This window comes from Phoca vitulina, unplaced genomic scaffold (assembly GCF_004348235.1).
Source record: "Phoca vitulina isolate PV1807 unplaced genomic scaffold, GSC_HSeal_1.0 scaffold49, whole genome shotgun sequence".
In the NCBI taxonomy this organism is placed as follows: Eukaryota; Metazoa; Chordata; class Mammalia; order Carnivora; family Phocidae; genus Phoca; species Phoca vitulina.
Window position 1 is genome coordinate 5,498,397 of NW_022589752.1, and position 22,481 is coordinate 5,520,877.

The window sequence follows — 22,481 nt, forward strand, 5'->3', positions numbered from 1 at the left end:
ATTCAATTTTATTTGCCCGGAAGCTCGTGGGGTGTGATTTTCACCGCTCAAAGCAAAAACAGCACATGGCTGATAACGCCACCAGTTAACAATTCAGAGCTGGGTCGCGGTTTCTAAGATTCTCTTCCCAACCTTTCCGGAGCTTTTGAAGTTCTAAATTCCCCATCTAAAGAAACACCCAGCAGCCCCAAGATAAAAGGGTAGAAGAGCGAGCTGGCGGTTTCCTTTATTTGCATGACTTAAAGCTAGCCATTTTCTGCTCCACGCGCCGCCGGACTCGTACTTGCCCGTGACACAGAGGCAATTGTTTTTCCTTAAAAAGGGGGCCGGGGTGGGTTAGTTCCGTTTCCGATCTGGGATGTAGTAAATGCGCCAAGAGAAGTTCAAAACACGACCCGCAAGGTTCTTCCCCATACCATCACCTCCTTTTCTTAGAGATAGCAGGAAAGGCAGCATTTTTTTCTTTTTCCACCGCCACCACCACCCACTCCCAGCCCTGGTCTCGCTCGGCGAGGAATGTATAAAATTAGTTGACTCCTCTGAGTGACGGCCCCCGGGCCCAATCAGCGGGCGCCCGGGCGCGGCCGACCCCACCCCCTTGCGAACTCTCTTTGGCTAATTCCCGCAGGGAGGGAGGAGAGAAGGCGAGTGGGAGGTGGGAGGGGGAGGTACCTGGAACTGGGAGTGATGTCAGCTCCCAGCTCGGTGCCTGCCCGGATTCCTGACATGGTGTAGGGCCGAGAGGGTGGGGAAGGCGGGAGCCGGACGGGAAAGGGCTCGGGCTGAGAGCCTGCGGCGGGGCAGCCGTGCCGGGGCTTTGAACTCGGACGGAAGGTGAACCAGAACTTTTGGAAGTAGTGCCGGCGGCTCTCCACCCCCCAGGTAAGGGCGTTTGGCTGCTCTCAGAGACCAGAGGGAAGTGGCACCGTTGTGTGGTTGCAGCTGGGTGTTGCAGCTGCTCCTCCTTTTCCCTGGCTCGATTTCCTTTCCAACTCACTCCTGTTTCCCAGGGGGAACGGGAACTTTTGGGGGGGGGTGTAGGGCTTAACTCCTGGGGCTCCCAACTAGCTTATATGTGAAAAGTACCTCCAGGATGTAAGGTATTGTCTGTGTCCTTAGACCCCCACACCCTGGTCTCCCAGTAATACTTGAGGACCCCAATTAGAGAACTGTGTGTGTGTGTGTGTGTGTGTGCGTGTTGGGGGGCGGTATTTAAAGATGTCGCAAGTTTCGACTCAAAATTTATGCCCTTTGAGAGAGAACGAAAGGTTTGTATTTTTAGTTTCCCTGTGGCCTGTTACATGTTGATTTAAATGAAAGAATATCATTGTTATTCTTAATATTCTTATATATTAACGTAAAAAACTCCTTTTATATGGTCCAGTCAGGATGTGAGAAATTCAGTTGGGGTATATTAATTATGAGCTGTGGGAAAACGCGTCTCTTGGGGGCACACTTCTAAAACTCCATCTCCTTTTCACTCTGACATTTTAACAGAATCCCTTTCATTGCCAACTTTGTGATCTGGAGAGGTTAGGAAAGCTGCTGAGAATCCTCAGATCTGTTCCCTGTGGCTGCTTGAGGAAAGGATGAGGGCTGGTAGTTGGGTTGTCCAGGATTATTTTTGGAGAAGAGAGTTTTCACAGGGAAATGGGGTGGAAGGCGTGGCATACGAACTCTTAATTATAGGAATATGGCTTTTTCAACATGTGGGACCAAAACAATCCTTCCTTTCAACAAGAAGTGCAAAGAGCAATAGAAGAAGAACTTGATTTAGTGTCCAAGTTCGGAAGTTAGGAAAAGCAATTGGCTGTTGGGAGGAAAAGATATTTTGAGAAGTGGAGGTGTAGAATTCTGGTTTTTGTTTATTTCCTGTTTGGAGATCTTGTGTGCCCAGGTCACTAATTGGTGGTGATTGACTTTCTTGGGAAAAGAATTAACTCCATAAACTGATTCAGAACCCTCACTTACAAGTGTTTGAGGCTCTTTCTTTTGGAGAAGGAAAAAAACAAAACAAAACACATGAGCTGAGACTTGGGAGTCAAGTTTCCCTTTTCATTCACCACTGTTCCTCAGCAGTGAAGATCCTTCTGTTGCCAGGTCAGGTGTGAACTTCATCGTGAGGCAAAATCTGCATCCCAGGTGCCTTGAGTGAAAGGGCATTTCCAGGAGGTGAGGAAAGAAAGAAAAGCCACATTACATCTTATAAACCCATGGAGGGAAAAAGGGAACACAGAACTTCATAGACGGGGTTCTCCATCTTTCTAGCTGATGACAATCAAATTTCAGAGCTAGAAAGAAGTGTTTTGTTTTGCTGTTGTTTATAAAACACCTGGGTCTGTATTATTCTTACTTCTTGAAAAAATTAATTAGTACAGAGTGGATAAGGAGCAGGCTTTTTGCAAAGGGAAGGTGTGTTTTACTGAAAAGGTCAGAACATTTTAATTTTGTGTTTTGGGGCTAAGAAATAATTGCTTACTGGCTCTGAAATAGTGGTGAATGGGTCTTTTCTATTTATGTTCTGTGGGAAGTATATAAAACATACTGTATTTTCCAGTGTACGTTTTCAGTGGGAAAGAGAAGGTAATGTGAAATTCCTGTGGGCTAAAGTGAGCTCACTGGAGCCTTGGTTGATAGAGTGTTCAAACTGCAGTTTGTAATAACCAGTCAAGTAAAGAGCATCTTTATGATGTCCTGATGTGCCAAATTCCAATTTATGCTTTCTTTCCGGGAAACTAGTCCTGGCTTAGGGACTTGAATATGCCAGTGTTTTAAATTTCATTCACAGTTTAAGTAATAACACTTATTTTATGTACTTAGTTTTAACCAATTTATTTCCCTTTCTCTGTGTTTATAAGGCAGATAGGGCATAATAAAACAAAGTACTTTTAAAGGACAAAATTTGAAAGATATTTGAGTTATTGAGAAGTGTAGGATCAGGTTTTAGTTAAATTCTCTTTAACCAACAACTATCCTACTTGCGATAGCTACTTTAAAAAAATAGGATAATCTGGCCTTTGTGGGCAGATAGATGTTGACTTGAAATGCAGGGCACAGTGTAGTTCCAGATCAATAGTGCCTAATTTCAAGGACATCATAGACATTTTTTGGAAACAAGTTCAGTGAGGGAGAGCTTAACTGCTTATGTAGTCTTTTTGTCACTCACTGTACCAGCATGAGATAAATCCGAACAAGGTCACTTTTTCCCTGTTACTGACTAGCTGACTCCTTGTTAAAAACGTGCCTTTCATATTCAGGAACTATTTGTATTTTTATAGTTAATTTCAATTATGTTGGTAATTTGTTACATTAAAATTAACTTTTTGAGTTTTTCATCTTCCATTTAAAAAGGTTCCTGGGGGCGCCTGGGTGGCTTAGTTGGTTGAGGGTCTGACTCTTGGTTTCGGTTTACATCATAGTCTTGGGGTCCTGGGATCGAGCCCTGCATTGGGCTGCCCACTCAGTGGGGAATCTGCTTGGTATTCTCTCTCTCCCTCTCCCCCCCGACCTGTGCTCGCTTTCTCTCTCAGAAAAGGTTCCCAAATCCCAAATAGCATATTGTTCAAACTCTTAACTAAAAGAAGACCTCATTCGTCTGATTCTGTCTTTTCAAAGATACTATTAGATGTTTCTGAGCTGATTTGAATTATCTTTTCAAAACAATGAGTGAAATAATGACTATTCATTCACATTTGGGTGTGTGTCTTGATTCTTTTTTAAAGAAATACTGCTTCAAAGTGGAGACCTAGCCAAGAGATATTGCATAATGATGGCCTTTTTATTCCCAGAGATTTCCCTAGAAAGCCATATTAGTTCTGAAATTAAGAAAAAGAAAAAGTCACAGTTGAGCAGCCAATTGTGAAATATTTCAGGGAGCTGAAAATTATTATTTTTTACCCATAGTTGAACAGATGGGTATAAGTATGAGATGCAAAGCTGTTAAGATCAGTGACACTGGGTGTTGTTTGGGGATAAATGGAACAAAGTATCTGTCTTCTGTTCCCTTCAACTAAAGGTTGATAATTTCACAGTTAAATCAGTCATCAAACTGTCCAAAAACTGCTCTGGGCTTGTGCAGTTGCTTCATCTGTGGTGTATTCCATTTTTTCCTCAAACTCCTCACCGTGCATGTCAGAACCTTTTTCCAAGTCAAAAAGCCGACAGCTTTTGTCACATATATTATAGCCACAAAGACTGATGCTTTATTAATTGGAGGTAATGGCTTAAAAAAAACTAAATTGAACCAACCCACCCTACAAAAAATACAAAGACTCCTCTATTTCTTTTACGCTGTTTATTTTAAATCTAGTCATTATTGATCCCAGTTTGGCGTAAGTGGACAATGTTTCAAAAGGCCAAGTGGTGACTTTTGCTTCAATATTTTTTTCCATTTTGAAGGGTCTAAAATGCCAAACAACTGGATTTTAGATTAAAAAATGGGCTCTCCCAGGAGTTTCAAGTTTGCACCCTTGTTAAGCACTTTTGTGGGGGAGGGGAGGGTCTGAGTGAAATGTGTAGTGGTGGATACCCGTTAAAGAGCTTCTATTTCTGAAATGTGGCTTTGGACCCTGAGTGTGGTCCTGGTGGGTGTGGTGTCACAGTTTGTGACTGGACTTGGGTTTTGTGTCTCCCTAGAACTTGCTGTGACGCACATTTTGACTGGCCCCCATGCAAATCCTTGTTTTCGTTGGCAAGTGTAAATGAGTTCAGAATAGAAAGATCATTTGGTGGTTTCTGTCCAGGGGTGTACCTAACAATATCCATGACTGAAGGAATTGTACCAACTCGAATTGTAGTCGATATCAGTCATTCTGGCAAATGCTCATGGCTTGACTATGAATCCTGGAGGAAGAAGATCAAGTACTGTAATGCCTGGGGCTAGCTGTAGATTTTATGGACACCCCCTGAACTTCAGAGGAAGGCTAGGTATTTTCACGTCCCTTTTAATTTAGGGAAATCAAGCATTTGACGTAAAAACAGACGCAAGTTCAAGAGAGCAGGTGGGCTGATTCCTTGTGTGTGTGTGTGTGTGTGTGTGTGTGTGTGTATGTTAACAAGGGCAAACTTAATTTTACCTGGTAGGAGAGAGTAAGGATGCTGTTTTCATTGGCAAGCCCATTCATAAATGAGTGGCCAAATTCTTTAGGCAAGCAAGGGAGTTCTTGGGAAGAAGTACAAGGCCCATTGGGAAGTGTATTCATTCTTTCATGCTATGCACGTAATACTCTACCATATCACTAAATATGCCTACGTTATCTTGTATCTCTGTATGTAGGATCTAGCTCACCGATCTAGTCCTTTTTTGCTGGCTCTTTGTCACCTTTCTCTCTACAGTCCTTGCACAAATGTCGTCATCTTGCCACCACAGAGTTTTATGAGGTTTTTGTGAGGACAGTTTATGGAGTTTATTCGGGAGAAAGTGAAAACAAGGCTAGAACTCGATGGCCTACTTTCTTAATATTCTAACTTGTTGGTGTGGCTACCGTGGTTGCATAAGTCATGTTTCTGCGACCATTATCTGTGTCTAAAGATGCTGCTGCTTATAACAGCACATAGTAGAGAGTTTTATTTTGTTTGAATCAGAATTTGGACACTCTCCACTACTGATGAATGACAGAAGAGTCCAATGAGCCTGTAGGGTCTCCTCTATATTAACTGGGAAGTGAAGTGAATGGGAGGAAGGGAAACAGTGGAGGAATCCGAGGGAACACTCCCGTTGAACCTGTGAGTTGGCCAGAATAATTTGTGTGAAGTCACCTGGCTCTCAGTGTTTTTCCTCTGGATCAGCTGCTATGGATGCGTTCACATTCTTCCAGCCCCCACCCCCATCAGTTTGTGACTTTGCACAACCAGAAAGCTTCTAAATAGGGAGTTAAGGTTCTTTCATTGCTTTTTTTTCCTCCCGAGTACCTTGATTCTCTAGGGTGACTTGTGCTCTACATCACCGTCTGGGGCAGACCCAGCTAGATGCCAACCAGAATCCATCCCACCCACATCTTCCCTACAGCTAACCCCATTTTGTTTCATTTACACCATGGCCAGTTTAAAACAAAAACAAAAAACTTAATTTTTCCAGAATTCCTTGCAGGGTGTCTAAGTGCTATAGTCTTGGCCAGTGAGATGGAAGTAGGTGGGTTGGGCTCCCTCCTCACTTTCAAAAGCTCTTATAAGGGGATGGCCTCTCTGAGCTCACCTTTTGCCCTTTGTACTTTTTTCTCCTTGGAACATGAAGGCTGTTTTCTTTCTTTTTTTTTTTTTTTAAGATTTTATTCCTTTATTTGAGAGAGAGAGAAAGACAGAGCATGAGCAGCGGGGAAGAGGAGGAGGGAGAGGGAGAAGCAGACTCCCCACTGAGCAGGGAGCCCCACATGGGGCTCTATCCCAGGACCCTGGGATCATGACCTGAGCTGAAGGCAGACGCTTAACCGACTGAGCCACCCAGGCACCCCTAAAAGCTGTTTTCTAACTGGAGAAGCCATCTTGTGACCAAAGACAAGAAGCTTAAGGGTTTTTTTTTTTTTAAAGATTTTATTTATTTATTTGTCAGAGAGAGACAACGAGAGAGGGAACACAAGCAGGGGGAGTGGGAGAGGCAGAAGCAGGCTTCCCGCGGAGCAGGGAGCCCAATGTGGGGCTCGATCCCAGGACCCTGGGATCATGACCTGAGCCGAAGGCAGACGCTTAACGACTGAGCCACCCAGGCGCCCCCCCCCCCTTTTTTTTTTTTAAAAGCTTAAGGGTTAAGCAAGCTGAGAAGCTGATGGCATTTTGGAACTCCTATACCAGACCTTGTCTGCCCATTTCTTGACTTTCTGGGAGAGAAAGAAAAATCTCTATTTGGTTAGACCACAGAAGTTGGGTCTGTTACTTGTAGCCAGATGTAATCCTAACTGAGTCTAAATTTTAAAAAGTCATAGTTCATCTTTTCTGTAAGAATTGAAAGGCAGTATTCTGTACAACAAAAGAGGGGCCGGTCTGGAGCCACACAGACCCTCGGCTTGAATCCTGGCTTCGTTATGTATTATAGTCTAGTGTTGGCACATAATTTAACTTCTCTGCATCTCGGTTTTCCCATCTTTAAAATGGTGGTGATGATATTTGTTTCATAGAATTTTTAGAAATAATTTCAAAATAATTAGAAATTATTAATAGAAATAATAACGGCACATTAGGCACAGAGATTTTCAACAAATGGTGGCAACTACTCCTGAGGGAGAGTGTAGTGGGGAGCCTGTAGAGGAAGAGGCAAGTAGTTCAACTTCTGGTAGGTTCTCAGTAAACACAGATTGAAGGACTGAATGGTAGATTAGCTTTACAGCTGCAACCACTCGCCGGCGTGTACTCGCCATTCGGCCAGTGCCCCTCTCTTTCCTCAGCCTCACCCACAAACACCAGAATACTTGGAGCTCTTCTGTCTTTCAACTTTGGTTGAAAAAGCAAAGGATGTCCTTATGAAAAATTTATTAGCTATAGCCTGGGGATGAAGAGTGTGGACTCTAGAGTCAGAGAAATGTAGAATAGAATCCCTTGTCCTTATTGGCTATGTGCTTTTGTCTTCTGTGAAATGGGAATACTCGGGTGGTTATGAGGACTCAGTATGATAATGTATGTGTTTAAGGAATTCTTGGCCTTGGTATGAGGTCCTCTTGAAGATGTAAGAACAAAACATGGCCTTTACCCTTGAGAATATTCACATATGGGGGATGGGGGCAGAAAGGAGATGGCTCTCCTTACACAAAACCATAATAAAAAACAGATTTAGACTTCTGTTTAGCTGTTAAAATGGTTGCAAAAAAACCCATGTTGATTTATACATATGTCTGTTATATATTAAGAAAAACTGCCAAGCAGTTATGTATAGTTTATACTTGTTAATGCATGAAAAATGATTAAATGGGGTGATTTATGGGAGGTAGATTAACATGGCAGGGAAGATGAAAGGGGCTTTAATTTTTTTAAAAAGCGTATTGATGTTTATTTTACAACATTCATGCATTAGTCCTGAAATATAAAAAGTATTAAAGTTCAAAAAATCGATTTGTTGGGTCTTTGGGAGGTAGGTGTGGGAAGATCGGATGAGCTAGATGAGTCACTCGAACAAAGGGTTGGGTTTGGTGGGATCCCTAGAGGAGGTGGGATTTGAATGGGTCTGGAAGGAGTAGGAGATTTTGAGGAGGCAGCGGGGGGAGATGAGCATGCTGGACTTTTGTATGAAATGTAGAATGTAGTGAGATTAATTTTAGAGAAAGATAAGATACAGAGATCAATATTAAGAGAAGTAAGATGTAATGGAGCCAGCCCTTAGATGGTTTTTAAGAGAGTGACAAGATTATGCTTTAACATGAGATTTTTTTTTTTTTAAAGGTGGGGAGAATTATGAGAATTATGTTATAAAGATGACTTTGGAAATAGTATGTTGGATGTTATCGGAATATAAGTGGTGAGGGGTGGGGAGAGGGGCAAAACATCTTTAATCAAGAAAGGCATCAGGGTACATGGATGGCTCAGTCAGTTAAGCGTCCGACTCTTGATTTTGGCTCAGGTCATGATCTCAGGACCCTGAAATCGAGCCCCATGTTGGGCTGTGTGCTCCGTGCAGAGTCTGCTTGGGGTTCTATCCCTCTCCTTCTGACCCTCCCCCCCAACTCGAATTGTGTGCGCATGCACAAGTCAAATAAAATAAATAAATAAAATCTTAAGAAAAATGGCACACAAGTGAAAGTTGAATTTTAATGGGAAATAGGAAGGATTAAGAATTGAACACCCGGAGTCTGAGATTCTATCATGACCCACAATAGCTTACCTTTGTCTTCATTTCATTATATAAATGGGTAAAATAATAGTATCTGTCTTATTAGGTTTTTAGAATAAAGTAATAGCTATGCTTACACAGCACTTGGCATGTTCCAAGCACTATTCTAAGCACCTTACATATTTTAACTTAGATTTAATCCCTACATCAGCCCTAAGAAAAGGTATTGTTATTATTCCTATACCACAGAGGAGGAATCTGAGGCACAGAGAGGCTAGATGAATTTCCCTAGATTGTGCATGTTGGACTCAGTATTTTTTTAAATTTAAATTCAATTATTTTTTTAAAATTTAAATTCAATTAATTAACATATAATGTATTAGTTTCAGAGCTAGAGGTCAGTGATTCATCAGTCTTATATAATACCCAGTGCTCATTACATCATGTGACCTCCTTAATATCCATCACCCAGTTACCCCATCCCTCTACCACCTCCCCTCCAGCAACCCTCAGTTTGTTTCCTATGATTAAGAGTCTCATGGTTTGTCTCCCTGATTTTGTCTTGTTTTATTTTTTCCTCTCTTTTCCTATGCTCCTCTGTTTTGTTTCTTAAATTCCAGATATGAGTGAGATCATATGATAATTGTCTTTCTCTGATTGACTTATTTCGCTTAGCATAATACCCTCTAGTTCTATCCACATTGTTGTAAATGACAAGGTTTCATTCTTTTTGATGGCTGAGTAGTATTCCATTGTGTGTGTGTGTGTGTGTGTGTGTGTGTGTGTGTGTACACACACACATATATATATATATACCACATCTTCTTTATCCATTCATCTGTGGATGGACATCTGGGCTCTTTCCATAGTTTGGCTATTGTGGACATTGCTGCTATAAACACTGGGGTCTAGTTGCCCCTTTGGATCACTGCATTTGTATGTTTGGGGTAAATACCCAGTAATGGAATTGCTGGGTCATAGGGTGGCTCTGTTTTCAACTTTTTGAGGAACCTCCATACTGTTTTCCAGAGGGGCTGCACCAGCTTGCATTCCCACCAACAGTGTAAGAGGTTTCCCTTTTTTCCCTTTCTCTTTATCCTCGCCAACATCTGTCATTTCCTGATTTGTTAATTTTAGCCATTCTGACTGGTGTGAGGTGGTATCTCATTGTGGTTTTGATTTGTATTTCCCTGATGCCGAGTGCTGATGAGCATTTTTTCATGTGCCTGTTGGCCATTTGGATGTGTTCTTTAGAGAAATGTCTGTTCATGTCTTCTGCCTATTTCTTGCCTGGATTTTTTTGTCCTTTGGGTGTTGAGTTTGATAAGTTCTTTATAGATTTTGGATACTAGTCCTTTATCTGATAAGACATTTGCAAATATCTTCTCCCATTCTGTCAGTTGTCTTGGCTTTGTCTACTGTTTCCTTTGCTATGCAAACATTTTTTACCTTGATGAAGTCCCAGTAGTTCGTTTTTGCCTTCAGAGACATGTCTAGCAAGAAGTAGCTGTGGCCGAGGTCACAGAGGTTGCTGCCTGTGTTCTCCTCTAGGATTTTGATGGACTCCTGTCTCACATTTAGGTCTTTCGTCCATTTTGAGTCTATTTTTGTGTGTGGTGTAAGGAAATGGTCCAGTTTCATTCTTCTGCATGTGGCTGACCAATTTTCCTAGACCGTTTATTGAAGAGACTGTCTTTTTTCTATTGGATATTTCCTGTTTTGTCAGAGATTAGTTGACCATAGAGTTGAGGGTCCATTTCTGAGTTCTCTGTTCTGTCCATTGATCTATGTGTCTGTTTTTGTGCCAGTACTATATTGCCTTCATGATTACAGCTTTGTAACAGAGCTTAAAGTCCAGAATTGTGATGCCACCAGCTTTGCTTTTCTTTTTCAACATTCCTCTGGCTATTTGGGGTCTTTTCTGGTTCCATACAAATTTTAGGATTATTTGTTCCAGCTCTGTGAAAAAAGTTGATGGTATTTTGATAGGGATTGCATTGAATGTATAGATTGCTCTAGGTAGCGTAGACATTTTAACAATATTTGTTCTTCCAGTCCATGAGCATGGAATGTTTTTCCATTTCTTTGTGTCTTCCTCAATTTCTTTCATAAATGTTCTATAGTTTTCAGAGGACAGACCCTTTTACCTCTTTCGTTAGGTTTATTTCTAGGTATCTTATGGTTTTTGGTGCAATTGTAAATGGGATTGACTACTTAATTTCTCTTTCTTTTGTTTCGTTGCTGTATAGAAATGCAACTGACTTTTGTGCATTGATTTTTTTTATATCCTGTGACTTTGCTGAATTCCTATATCAGTTCTAGCAATTTTTGGGTGGAGTCTTTTAGGTTTTCTACATAGGGTATCATGTCATCTGCAAAGAGTGAGAGTTTGACTTCTTCCTTGCCAATTTGGATGCCTTTTATTTCTTTTTGTTTGATTGCTGAGGCTAGGACTTCTAGTACTATGTTGAATAGCAGTGGTGATAGTGGACATCCCTGCCGTGTTCCTGACCTTAGAAGAAAAGCTCTCAGTTTTTTTCTCATTGAGGATGATATTCACTGTGGGTTTTTTGTATATGGCTTTTATGATATTGAGGTATGTACCCTCTATCCCTACACTGCAGAGTTTTTATCCAGAAAGGATGTTGTATTTTGTCAAATGCTCTTTCTGCATCTATGGAGAGGATCATATGGTTCTTGTCCTTTCTTTTATTAATGCGATGTATCACACTAATTGATTTGTGGATGTTGAACCACCCTTGCAGCCCAGGGATAAATCCCACTTGGTCGTGGTGAATAATCCCTTTAATGTACTGTTGGATCCTATTACCTAGTATCTTGGTGAGCATTTTTGCATCCATGTTCATCAGGGATATTGGTCTGTAATTGTCCTTTTTGGTGGGGTCTTTGTCTGGTTTTGGAATCAAAGTAATGCTAGCCTCATAAAAACAGTTTGGAAGTTTTCCTTCCATTTCTATTTTTTGAAACAGTTTCAGAAGAATAGGTATTAATTCTTCTTAAAACATCTGGTAGAATTCTGCTGGGAAGCCATCAAGGCCTGAACTCTTGTTTGTTGTGAGATTTTTGCTTACTGCTTCAATTTCCTTGCTGGTTATGGGTCTGTTCAGGTTTTCTATTTCTTCCTATTTCAGTTTTGATAGTTTATACGTCTCTAGGAATGCATCCATTTCTTCCAGATTTCCTGATTTGTTGGCATATAGTTGCTCATAATATGTACTTGTATTTCTTTGGTGTTGATTGTGATCTCTCTTTTTTCATTCATGATTTTATTCTGGTCCTTACTCTTTTCTTTTTTGATAAGTCTGGCCAGGGGGTTATCGATCTTATTCTTTCAAAGAACCGGCTCCTAGTTTCGTTGACTTGTTCTACTGCTCTTTTGGTTTCTGTTTCATTTATTTCTGCTCTAATCTTTATTATTTCTCTTCTCCTGCTGGATTTAGGGTTTATTTACTGTTCTTTCTCCAGCTCCTTTAGGTGTAAGGTTAGGTTGTATATTTGAGACCTTTCTTGTTTCTTGAGAAAGACTTGTATTGCTATATACTTCTCTCTTAGGACTGCCTTTGCTGCATCCCAAAGGTTTTGAACAGTTGTGTTTTCATTTTCATTTATTTCCATGAATTTTAAAAATTCTTCTTTAATTTCCTGGTTGACCCATTCATTCTTTAGTAGGATGCTCTTTAGCCTCCAAGTATTTAAGTTCTTTCCAAATTTCCTCTTGTGATTGAGTTCCAGTTTCAAAGCATTTGGATCCAAAAATATGCAAGGAATGATCCCAATCTTTTGGTACTGGTTGAAACCTGATTTGTGATTCAGTTTGTGATCTATTCTGGAGAACGTTCCACGTGCACTGAAGAAGAATGTGCATTCTGTTGCTTTAGGATGGAATGCTCTCAATATATCTGTGAAGTCCGTCTAGTTCAGTGTGTCATTCATAGCCCTTGTTTCCTTGTTGATCTTCTGCTTAGATGATCTGTCCATTGCAATGAGTGGGGTGTTAAAGTCCCCCACTATTATTGTATTATCCCTTCCTCATCCCTTATTACAGTCTTTGATATAAAATCTAATTTCTCTGATATAAGGATTGCTACCCCAGCTTTCTTTTGATGTCCATTAGCATGATAAATTGTTTTCCACCCCCTCACTTTCAATCTGGAGGTGACTTTGGGTCTAAAATGAGTCTGTAGCAGACAGCCTGTCAATGGGTCTTTCTTTTTTATCCAGTCTGATTCCCTGTGTGTTTTGATTGGAGCATTTAGTGCATTTACATTCAGAGTAACTATTGAAAGATATGAATTTAGTGCCATTGTATTATGTGTAAAGTCACTGTTTCTGTATAATGTCTCTGTTCCTTTCTGGTCTATGTTACTTTTGGGCTCTCTCTTCAATTAAAGGATCCCTTTTATTATTTCTTGCAGGGCTGGTTTGGTGATCACAAATTCTTTCAGTTTTTGTTTGTCCTGGAAGCTTTTTATCACTCCTTCTATTTTGAATGATATCCTAGCTGGATAAAGTGTTCTTGGCTGCATATTTTTCTCATTTAGCACCCTGAATATATCATGCCAAGTCCTTTCTGGCCTGCCAGGTCTCTGTGGATAGGTCTGCTATCCTTAGACTGCTATGCCAGTCTAATGTTTCTACCCTTGTAGGTTATAGACCTCTTGTCCTGAGCTGCTTTCAAGATTTTCTCTTTGTCTCTGAGATTTGCAAGTTTCACTATTATATGTCAGGGTGTTGACCTATTTTTATTGATTTTTGAGGGGGGTTCTGTGTGCCTCCTGGACTTCAGTGCCTGTTTCCTTCCCCAGATTAGGGAAGTTCTCAGCTATAATTTGCTCCGGTATACCTTCTGCCCCACCTTTCCTCTTCTTCTGGGATCCCAATTATTCTAATATTGTTTCACTTTATGGTATCAGTTATTTCTTGAATTCTCCCTTCATGATCCAGTAGTTGTTTATCTCTCTTTTTCTCAGGTTCTTTATTCTCCGTCATTTTGTCTTCTATATCTAGTTCTCTCTTCTGCCTCATTTATCCTAGCAGTTAGAGCCTCCATTTTTTATTGCATCTCATTAATAGCCTTTTAAATTTTGACTTGATTAGATTTTAGTTCTTTTATTTCTCCAGAAAGGGATTCTTTAGTGTCTTCTATGCTTGTTTCAAGCCCAGCTAGTATGTTTATGATCCTTACTCTGAACTGTAGTTCCAACATCTTACTTATATCCATACAGATTAGGTCCCTGGCAGTCCGTACTGCCTCTTTTTTTTTTTTTAAAGATTTTATTTATTTGTCAGAGAGAGAGAGAGCAAGCACAAGTAGGGGGAGTGGCAGGGAGAGGGAGAAGCAGGCTTCCCGCTGAGCAGGGAGCCGGATGCGGGACTCGATCCCAGGACCCTGGGATCATGACCTGAGCCAAAGGCAGACGCTTAATGACTGAGCCACCCAGGCGTCCCAGTCCATACTGCCTCTTGTTCTCTCTCTCTCTCTTTTTTTTTTTGGATGTTTTTCTGTCTTGTCATTCTTGCAGAAAGTGGTCGCTTTTCTATTTGTAGAGTTGCAACTTTTTTTAGCTCTCCTGTTGAGTTCACAGGTGTTCAGAATAATTTGATAGCTATCTAGCTGAATTTCTGGGACCAGATGAAACTGAGGTCTCCTATTCCTCTGCCATCTTGGACTGTCCTCTGTTGGAGTCAGTATTTAAATGCAGGTAGGTACAGTCTCTAGGGTCAGTATCTTCAACCACTTCCTAATACTGCCTCTGGCTTACTTCTGTATTTGGCATGTTAAAAGCTATTAAGATCTATCTGTTAGTTGATTTTATCCACATGAAGATGTTAAGAATTTGAAATTTAGGGGCACATGGGTGGCTCAGGTAGTGATCCTGGGGTCTTGAGATCAAGTCCCACATTGGGCTCCCTGCTCAGCCGGGGAGTCTAGTCCCTCTCCTTCTGCTGCTCCCTTTGCTTGTGCTTTCTCTCGTTCTCTCTCCCACTCTCTGTCAAATAAATAAATAAAATCTTTAAAAAAACATTTGAAATTTATGTTTAGAGTTTAGGCAAAATCCTAGATTGATGGATGATTTCCATGGAGTTTTTATATAACGAGTAAGATAGATGAACTCAGTAAAGAAGATGTCGAATAAAAAGAGAAGCAAGTATAGAGCCTTCAGAGAACTCTTTTTTTTTTTTTTTACACATTATATATATTTATTAACATATTTACAATCAAATATTTTTAAAAGACTAGAAAATATGGGGCAAGGAAACATGACAGAACATGGCATGCTGAAGTTGATTTGAATCTAATGTTGATCAGTTATTTGTAGGCCATGAAAGTTTTTAATATCAAGAAAAGATGTCCTCTGTTATGGGTAAGTAATGAGTACAGCTTAATCTTTCATTTGATTTACTTTTGGAAATCTTAGAGAAATGCCCATAATCTGCAGAAACACAAAAAACCATAAGATACTTTAGAAACTAAAAAAGCAAAATTGAAAATTTAGTTATTTGCTGTTTGTTATGCTGTGTACAATATATCAAATATTCCCAATTTTATTAGTTTTATTAAATTTTTTATTGAAAGATAGTTGACATAAAACATTATATTATTTTCAGGGGCACGCCGTAGCAATTCTGTCCATTCTGCAGTGCTCACCACAATAGGTGTAGTTACCATCTGTCAGCAAACAGTGTTATTACAATATTGTTGACCACATTCCCTTTGCTGTGATTCTGATCTCTGTGACTTATTTTACCCCTGGAGGTTTGTATCTCTTAATCCCCTCCACCTCTTTTGAAGAAGATGCAGAATAAAAAGAGAAACAAATACACAACCTTCAGGGAACTCTTGACATTTAGACATGATGAGGCTAAAGAAATTTATTAAAGGAGGAAGAGCAGGAGCGACCCGAGAAGGGGAAGATGGTGGTAGCAAAGGGAAGAGGCAGACCAACACACATGGACTGTGCTTGCCATCCAGTGCAACAGACCCGTTAGAAGGATGGGTCTGAGAAACTGCCCCTGGTCCAGCCGCCAGGTCATTCATGAACTTGGAGAGTGCAGTTTATGCAATTCAGAGTGCAAAAAACTGAGGATTGCAAGGGAGGGGATGCACTACAGGTGGCCCTGTAGCCCAGCCTTTCAAGGACTCAACCCAGGAGAAGCGTGCTGCGATAGATAGGTGTGAAGCAGGCACAGTTGGGGGTGGGGGGTGATGTGAAAGCAGCATGAACAATCAGGTGGAGAGTGGCCCATTAGCCCGGAACTCCGTAAGAGCCCTTCTTCAGATGGGCTAGAAGAAAGGATGGGGAAATAGAAACAGATGTGATCGGAAGGGTTAAGAGTTGAGTAAGTTCACCGCAGGCAGTCTGCATTTTTTCAGTGGAACAGGAGGCAGTGAAAGGAAATTCATAGACAAGCCACTCAGGCTCCTGAGAGGCTGGCTGTCAGGATTATTGGTGCAGAGGAAAAATTTGAAAGAATGACAGAAGTCTCTCATCTAAACAATACAAACTGACACATTTGCCGGGATGTGTCTCTAGGCAGGAAATTAATTTATCGAAGTGGAAAGTGGTACAAAACAGAAGAGGAGAATGAAATGAGACAAAGGAAAACTTGACTGTATTTGATGGAGGCCTTTTTAGACAGCCAGACTTAGTGGTTCACAGAACCACTTCCCAGGGGAAACCCGAGCACTCTGAGTGGTGAGAAACAGCTTGAGTTTGGTTAAAACTGCACCGCCAAAGCTCGGGGGAAGCACTCTATAAAAAAGGGAGATGTCCAGCAGGGAGGTCTCTGCCTTAGATGCTACTCCGGGTAAGGTCTTGTGCGGTCTTCAGTTTAACTGATTGTCTCTAGAGCCATCTTTAGTTGGAATGACATCAGCTTGCACTATTTCAGATGTGTTGTTGTAATGATTTGAGGGGCCTGGGGGAAAAGGACTAAAGTGATTCAGTAATTAAGAGCATGGAACTAAAAAATCAGCACCCCCATCAGTCCATCAGTGGGCCTTTTGGGGGTTGCTTGGAAGACATCAGGAGGAACTTATCAGGTGTGTGTAGTATTTTATTTTTTTTTAAGATTTTATTTACTTATTTGAGAGAGAGAGTGCATGAGCAATGGTGGGCGGGGGTGGGGGACTAGAGGGGCAGAGGGAGAGGTAAGAGAGAATCCCAACCAGGCCCCACACCCAGTGTGGAGCCTGTCACAGGGCACGGTCTCACTACGCTGAGCCCATGACCTGAGCTGAAACCAAGAATTGGACGCTCAACCGACTGTGCCACCCAGCTGCCCCATGTGTAGCATTTTAGATAGTCATGATATTCTTGACTTCAGTGGTTCTCAGTGGGCTGGCCACATAATTTGTAGAACCCTGTGTAAAATGAAAATGTGTGGCCCCTTGTTCAAAAAGCAGGAAAAAAGCAATGTTAAAGGTACTAACATAAAAAGTTTTTCCTTCTACACTCTCTCCCTTGACTTGTCCTCATGTTTGCTATTTAATATTGTTCTCTCTCTCAAATAAGTAAATAAAATCTTAAAAAAAAATAAAATACTACACACACCTGATAAGTTAGTTCCTCCTGATGTCTTTCAAAGCAACCCCCAAAAGGCCCACTGATGGACTGATGGGGGTGCTGATTTTTTAGTTCCATGCTCTTAATTACTGAATCACTTTAGTCCTTTTCCCCCAGGCCCCTCAAGTCATTACAACAACACATCTGAAATAGTGCAAGCTGATGTCATTCCAACTGAAGAGAAATTAAAAATTTAAGTAATTAGCATGATTTGTACTGTTTATATGCTGTGCAAGGCCAGTGTTAAATGCGAACATGAGCATTTGACACATCTGCAGAATTACTGAAATCACACACTTCGTATTTTGTAATTTGTATGTGCATATGTGTATTGTTCTTACCAGAACGTGAAAACACTGCCCAAAACTAACTACTTTTATTCACTTCTTGATACCTGCATTCTATTAGTCTTTGTCTTACAGAAGGAAGGGCTGGCTTTAAGGAAGGACTGAAAAGAAAAAGAACCATGGGTTGCCCTATCTTTCCTTTTCTTTCTGTGCCATTATTTTCACTGTACATGGTCAGCTAATACAGGGAAGTAATAGGAGTAAGAGGATATGATAGGGTTCCTTGGTTGTTTGTGTTTCTTAGAAAGACATTGCTTTGTTTCTACATATGCAAAGTGAGTTGTGGTTTCTTTGAATGGAAAGCATGGCTTCTGGGAGCTGTCAGCACCCACCCACCTACTCACTTAGTTGTCTTTGTAACACACTTACCTTGAACTAATCTTGCTGGACTCCCATGCATCATGAATCCACAAAAATTCTGTGCTCTTGGGTCATGGCAAACACTGTAAGAATGGTGGCCACACATACTAAACAGGATCTCCTCTGCTCACACGCATGCTCCATTTCCCCATTAGACCTCACTTAACAAACCACAAGTTCAAAGTTAAATTAAGAATCTCAGAATGATGACAGCAGAGCATTAAACCAAGCATAGAGCATTTCTGAACATGGGGTCCTGTGTGACGACACAGGTCACAAGTCCATGAAGATTGCCCTGTTCTCAGAGGTCAAAGAGCACACTTTTAAGCCTGTTTCCCTCTGGTCCTAAAGACTTACCTTCATTATCAAAGTTTGCAATGGGTCAGGTTTGTGTCTGGTATCCCAGGGACCCTCTCCTGGCCATCAGCACTGTTATTTTTGCCTTTCATACATTTTTTGAATCACTCTCTATTACCTCTGCCATTGCCTTGGTTCACATCCCTGTCAGCTCTTATGTAGATCCTGTGGTGTCTACGTGGGGTGTCTCTCCCGATCAAATGAGGGCCCCCAAATGTGGGGTGATGATTGGGTCAAAGCCAGTGGTGCAAGAATTCACCTGAGGCAGAACAAAGGAGATAGAAGTTTATTGCATACACCACGGGGGGTTGGGGCAGCCGGGAGAGTAGAGGAGAGAGACTGTCAGCAACGAGGCAGTGGGTGGAGGCTGTTTTTGAAGTGGGGAGATGAGGAGGTATGGTGCTGTATGGAATTCTCCCATTTTTGGTAACTGTGCCTAATTGTAAATAGCCCATTGGTCGGTTAGGGCCGATGGATATATATATTTTTAAAGATTTATTTATTTATTAGAGAGATTGAAAGAGTGAGTGGGGCAGGGTGGGGGGGGGTAGTGGGGGCGGGAGCAGAGGGAAAGAATCCGCAAGCAGACTTCTCACTGAGTGCAGAGCCTGACGTGGGGCCACATCTCATGACCCGTGAGTCAGATACTTAACCAACTGAGTCACCCAGGTGCCCCAGGCCAATGGATATTTTGAGGTGGGTCACCTGAGGGCCTGTTTGTATTCAACCCGGGGGTCGCTGTGGGCCCTTCCTACATTCCATTGCTCAAGCCTCCTGCCTAAAAGCAGTCCCTACACACCCTGCAGTTAGTTTCTTCCCTGTATTCTACGACACATTGCCAGACAAATCTTCCAAATAATATTGGGTATGAGGCTACCCTGCCTGCCCCAGAAAGCTTTACTTGGCCTCCTGTGGGCTACGGCTAATGGCGGGGTTTTTATACTGGTGGTCCTGGGGTGGAGACTGCAGGGAGATAGGTTTGGTTTGACCTACACAGTATTTAAAGAAATTTAAGCCAATGCTTAAAGTTTGGGAGATTTCACCTAATTGAAATCCAGATTTTAAAAACATGAAATCTGGCTACTCTGGGCTCGTGTTTCCTTGTGTTGGGCTGATGCCCGTAGAGAACAGGAGGACCTGTGGACTTGGGAAAGAAGACATTTGGATTTACTTTTAGGGCAGATTGACTCATTGTTCTGGCACAATCATCACTTTCACTTATGTAAATTTAAAGCAAGCATCTGCCTATTGTCCTCAGGGAATGCTGATCTTTTAGTCTGAGAAATTAAGTTCTCCACCTTCATAATGGAATGTATGCTTTGTAGCAGCCCTTGTTTACTTTTGTTAGAAATAGTTCTTAGGTCTCACCTGGTCAGCATCAGCACAGGTCACCTGGAGGTCACCTTGTGACCTCAACTGGTCTTGACCTTTTTTTCCACGCTTGTCTTCCCCTGTCCTGCTGGGCTGAGACCCAGGCTCTGCCCCTCTGGAGTGCTTTAAGTCCACCCCACCTTTTCTCCTACTCCAATTGGCTCTTCTCTTTGTTTGAACCATTCCTTCTCTTTCCTCCAGGCCCACTTGAAGCAGTTCAGGAAACCTTTGCTGAGAGCCTCTGTCAGAGCTCAGCGCGCAAACTGTGCTGGAGGCAGGTAATGAAATTTTTGGATTTTGAGATGCTCAAGTACCAAGTGGGTGGTGAGTTCAGGGTGTTTTTGAAGATTCATTCCAGCCTGATGATTTTGAGATGTTCTAATCTGTGCGGTGCTGGTGCCTATATATGGCCAGGCATTTGGTATCTAGCTGTTTTTTGAAATCGTATTTCGTGAAAGGAGCTTGATTCACACCCTCTCAGGGCATCATAAGGGCAACACTAGCATCAGTCTCCATTTTACAGATGAGGAAGCCATTTTCTTCAAAACTGGCACTCCAAATAGCTTTCCACACCTATGTCTTCTTTTTTTTTCCTCCAATTAACAATTGATAATTTTTTTTTAATTTTTTAAATTTTATTATGTTATGTTAGTCACCATACAATTCATCATTAGTTTTTGATGTAGTGTTCCATGATTCATTGTTTTCATATAACACCCAGTGCTCCATGCAGTACGTGCCCTCCTTAATACCCATCACTGGGCTAACCCTTATCCCCACCCCGCTCCCCTCTAGAACCCTCAGTTTGTTTCTCAGAGTCCATAGTCTCTCATGGTTCATCTCCCCCTCCGATTCCCCCCCCTTCACTTTTCCCTTCCTTCTCCTAATGTCCTCCATGCTATTCCTTATGTTCCACAAATAAGTGAAACCATATGATAATTGACTTTCTCTGCTTGACTTATTTCACTTAGCATAATCTCCTCCAGTCCCATCCATGTTGATGTAAAAGTTGGGTATTCATCCTTTCTTTTTTTTAATCTGTTAGATTTTTTTTTTATTATGTTAGCACCGTACATTACATCATTAGTTTTTGATGTAGTGTTCCATGATTCATTGTTTGCTTATAACACCCAGTGCTCCATGCAGAACGTGCCCTCTTTAATACCCATCACCAGACTAACCCATCCTCCCACCCCCCCCTCCCCTCTAGAACCCTCAGTTTGTTTCTCAGAGTCCATCGTCTCTTCATGGTTCATCTCCCCCTCCGATTTCCTTCCCTTCATTCTTCCCCTCCTGCTTTCTTCTTCTTTTTCTTCTTTTTTTTTTTTTTAACATATAATGTATTATTTGTTTCGGAGGTACAGATCTGTGATTCAACAGTCTTACACAATTCACAGCGCTCACCATAGCACATACCCTCCCCAATGTCCATCACCCAGCTGCCCCATCCCTCCCACCCCCCACCACTCCAGCAACCCTCAGTTTGTTTCCTGAGATTAAGAATTCCTCTGGAGAGTGTTATGCTGAGCGAAATAAGTCAATCAGAGAAAGACATGTATCCACATCTATGTCTTATTTCTTCAAATAGGTTATATACTTGTCGAAGGCCACGACTGTGCTTTTGCCAGACTCTGTTATCTGTCATCATCCATAAATGTTTACGTGCTGAGAGAAATGGTTTACTCGACAGTGTGCACCAAGGCCGACTTAACAAAGCTCCATGGGGGTGGGTGCAGAGGAGACTCAAGTAGAAAAGATGGGTGTCTCATAAGTTATACTAGAAGATAGGCCTCCTACCTGTGCACAAATACAGTACCGAGTTCTGGATCTCGAGCTTTGAAGTTAGATGGGCCTCGCTGTGTCTGTCTCCTCCTTTGTAAAACGCAGGCAACGAGAGCATGTAATTTGTACCAGTAGTTTTCAGCTGGGGTGATTTTTGCCCTGTGGGAGTCATTTGGCAATGTCAGGAAACCTTCTTCATGTTACAACTGGGGATGGAGGGAGGACCGACATTTAGTGAGTAGAGTCCAGGGATGCTGCTGAACACCCTACAGTGAAGGGGACAGAACAAGGAATTACAAAGAATTACACTGACAGGAGTGCTGAAGTTGAGAAACCCTGCCTCATTGGTTTGTAAAGATGAAGCCAGGTAATGGATGCCATCTCAAAGATTATAAAATCAGCTTTTAGGGGGGTGACCCCCAAAAGGCTCAGTTTCCGTGGCATCTGTGATTCTTGCCAAGGAAAACCCTTTATGATAAGGATTTTGCGCTCTCCTGTTTAGAGGACTCACTGGGGAGATTGTTTGTGTTACATTGTGTACTAACATGAGCTGGCTGGATTTATCGGAGCTGTAAAAACAATTGTTAATTTTTAGGGTGTTCCTGGTAAACTTCCTGCTTGCTTAACCAGTTTGTTCTGTGGAGATAATTTTGGTGTGTGTGTTTAAATCCTCTGATGGAGAATGTTTTGGTTAATGAATTTCCAAAATATATTTTGACAAGTGGGAGGTGAAAGGCTTTTGTTTTCACATCAAGACGCCTCATGTTTTTCTAGCCCTAGATTTAAAACAAAGCCTCTCTCCCCTCAGTTTACTGCCTTACCTGCCCACTGCACCCATTTGGGTATTTGTAGGAGTGGTTTGGAGGGCTGTTGGATTTCCATCTATTCTTTGTTGGGTTTGCAGGGGAGATTGTTATTTAAATT

General features: G+C 41.6%; 1 protein-coding gene across 10 annotated transcripts in view; it reads left to right on the top strand.

Moving 5' to 3' along the window:
• The first annotated feature begins 663 nt into the window (after positions 1 to 663).
• PPFIBP1 (PPFIA binding protein 1) overlaps positions 664 to 22,481 on the top strand; it is a 176,873-nt gene continuing 155,055 nt past the window's right edge. For 9 of the 10 annotated variants that reach the window (XM_032387485.1, XM_032387491.1, XM_032387490.1 and 6 more), the window contains exons 1-2: positions 664 to 882; positions 19,977 to 20,053. The gene's annotated coding sequence lies outside the window, so the exon portion shown is untranslated. The remainder of the gene's footprint in view (positions 883 to 19,976; positions 20,054 to 22,481) is intronic. The other variant, XM_032387488.1, reaches the window with a different exon arrangement.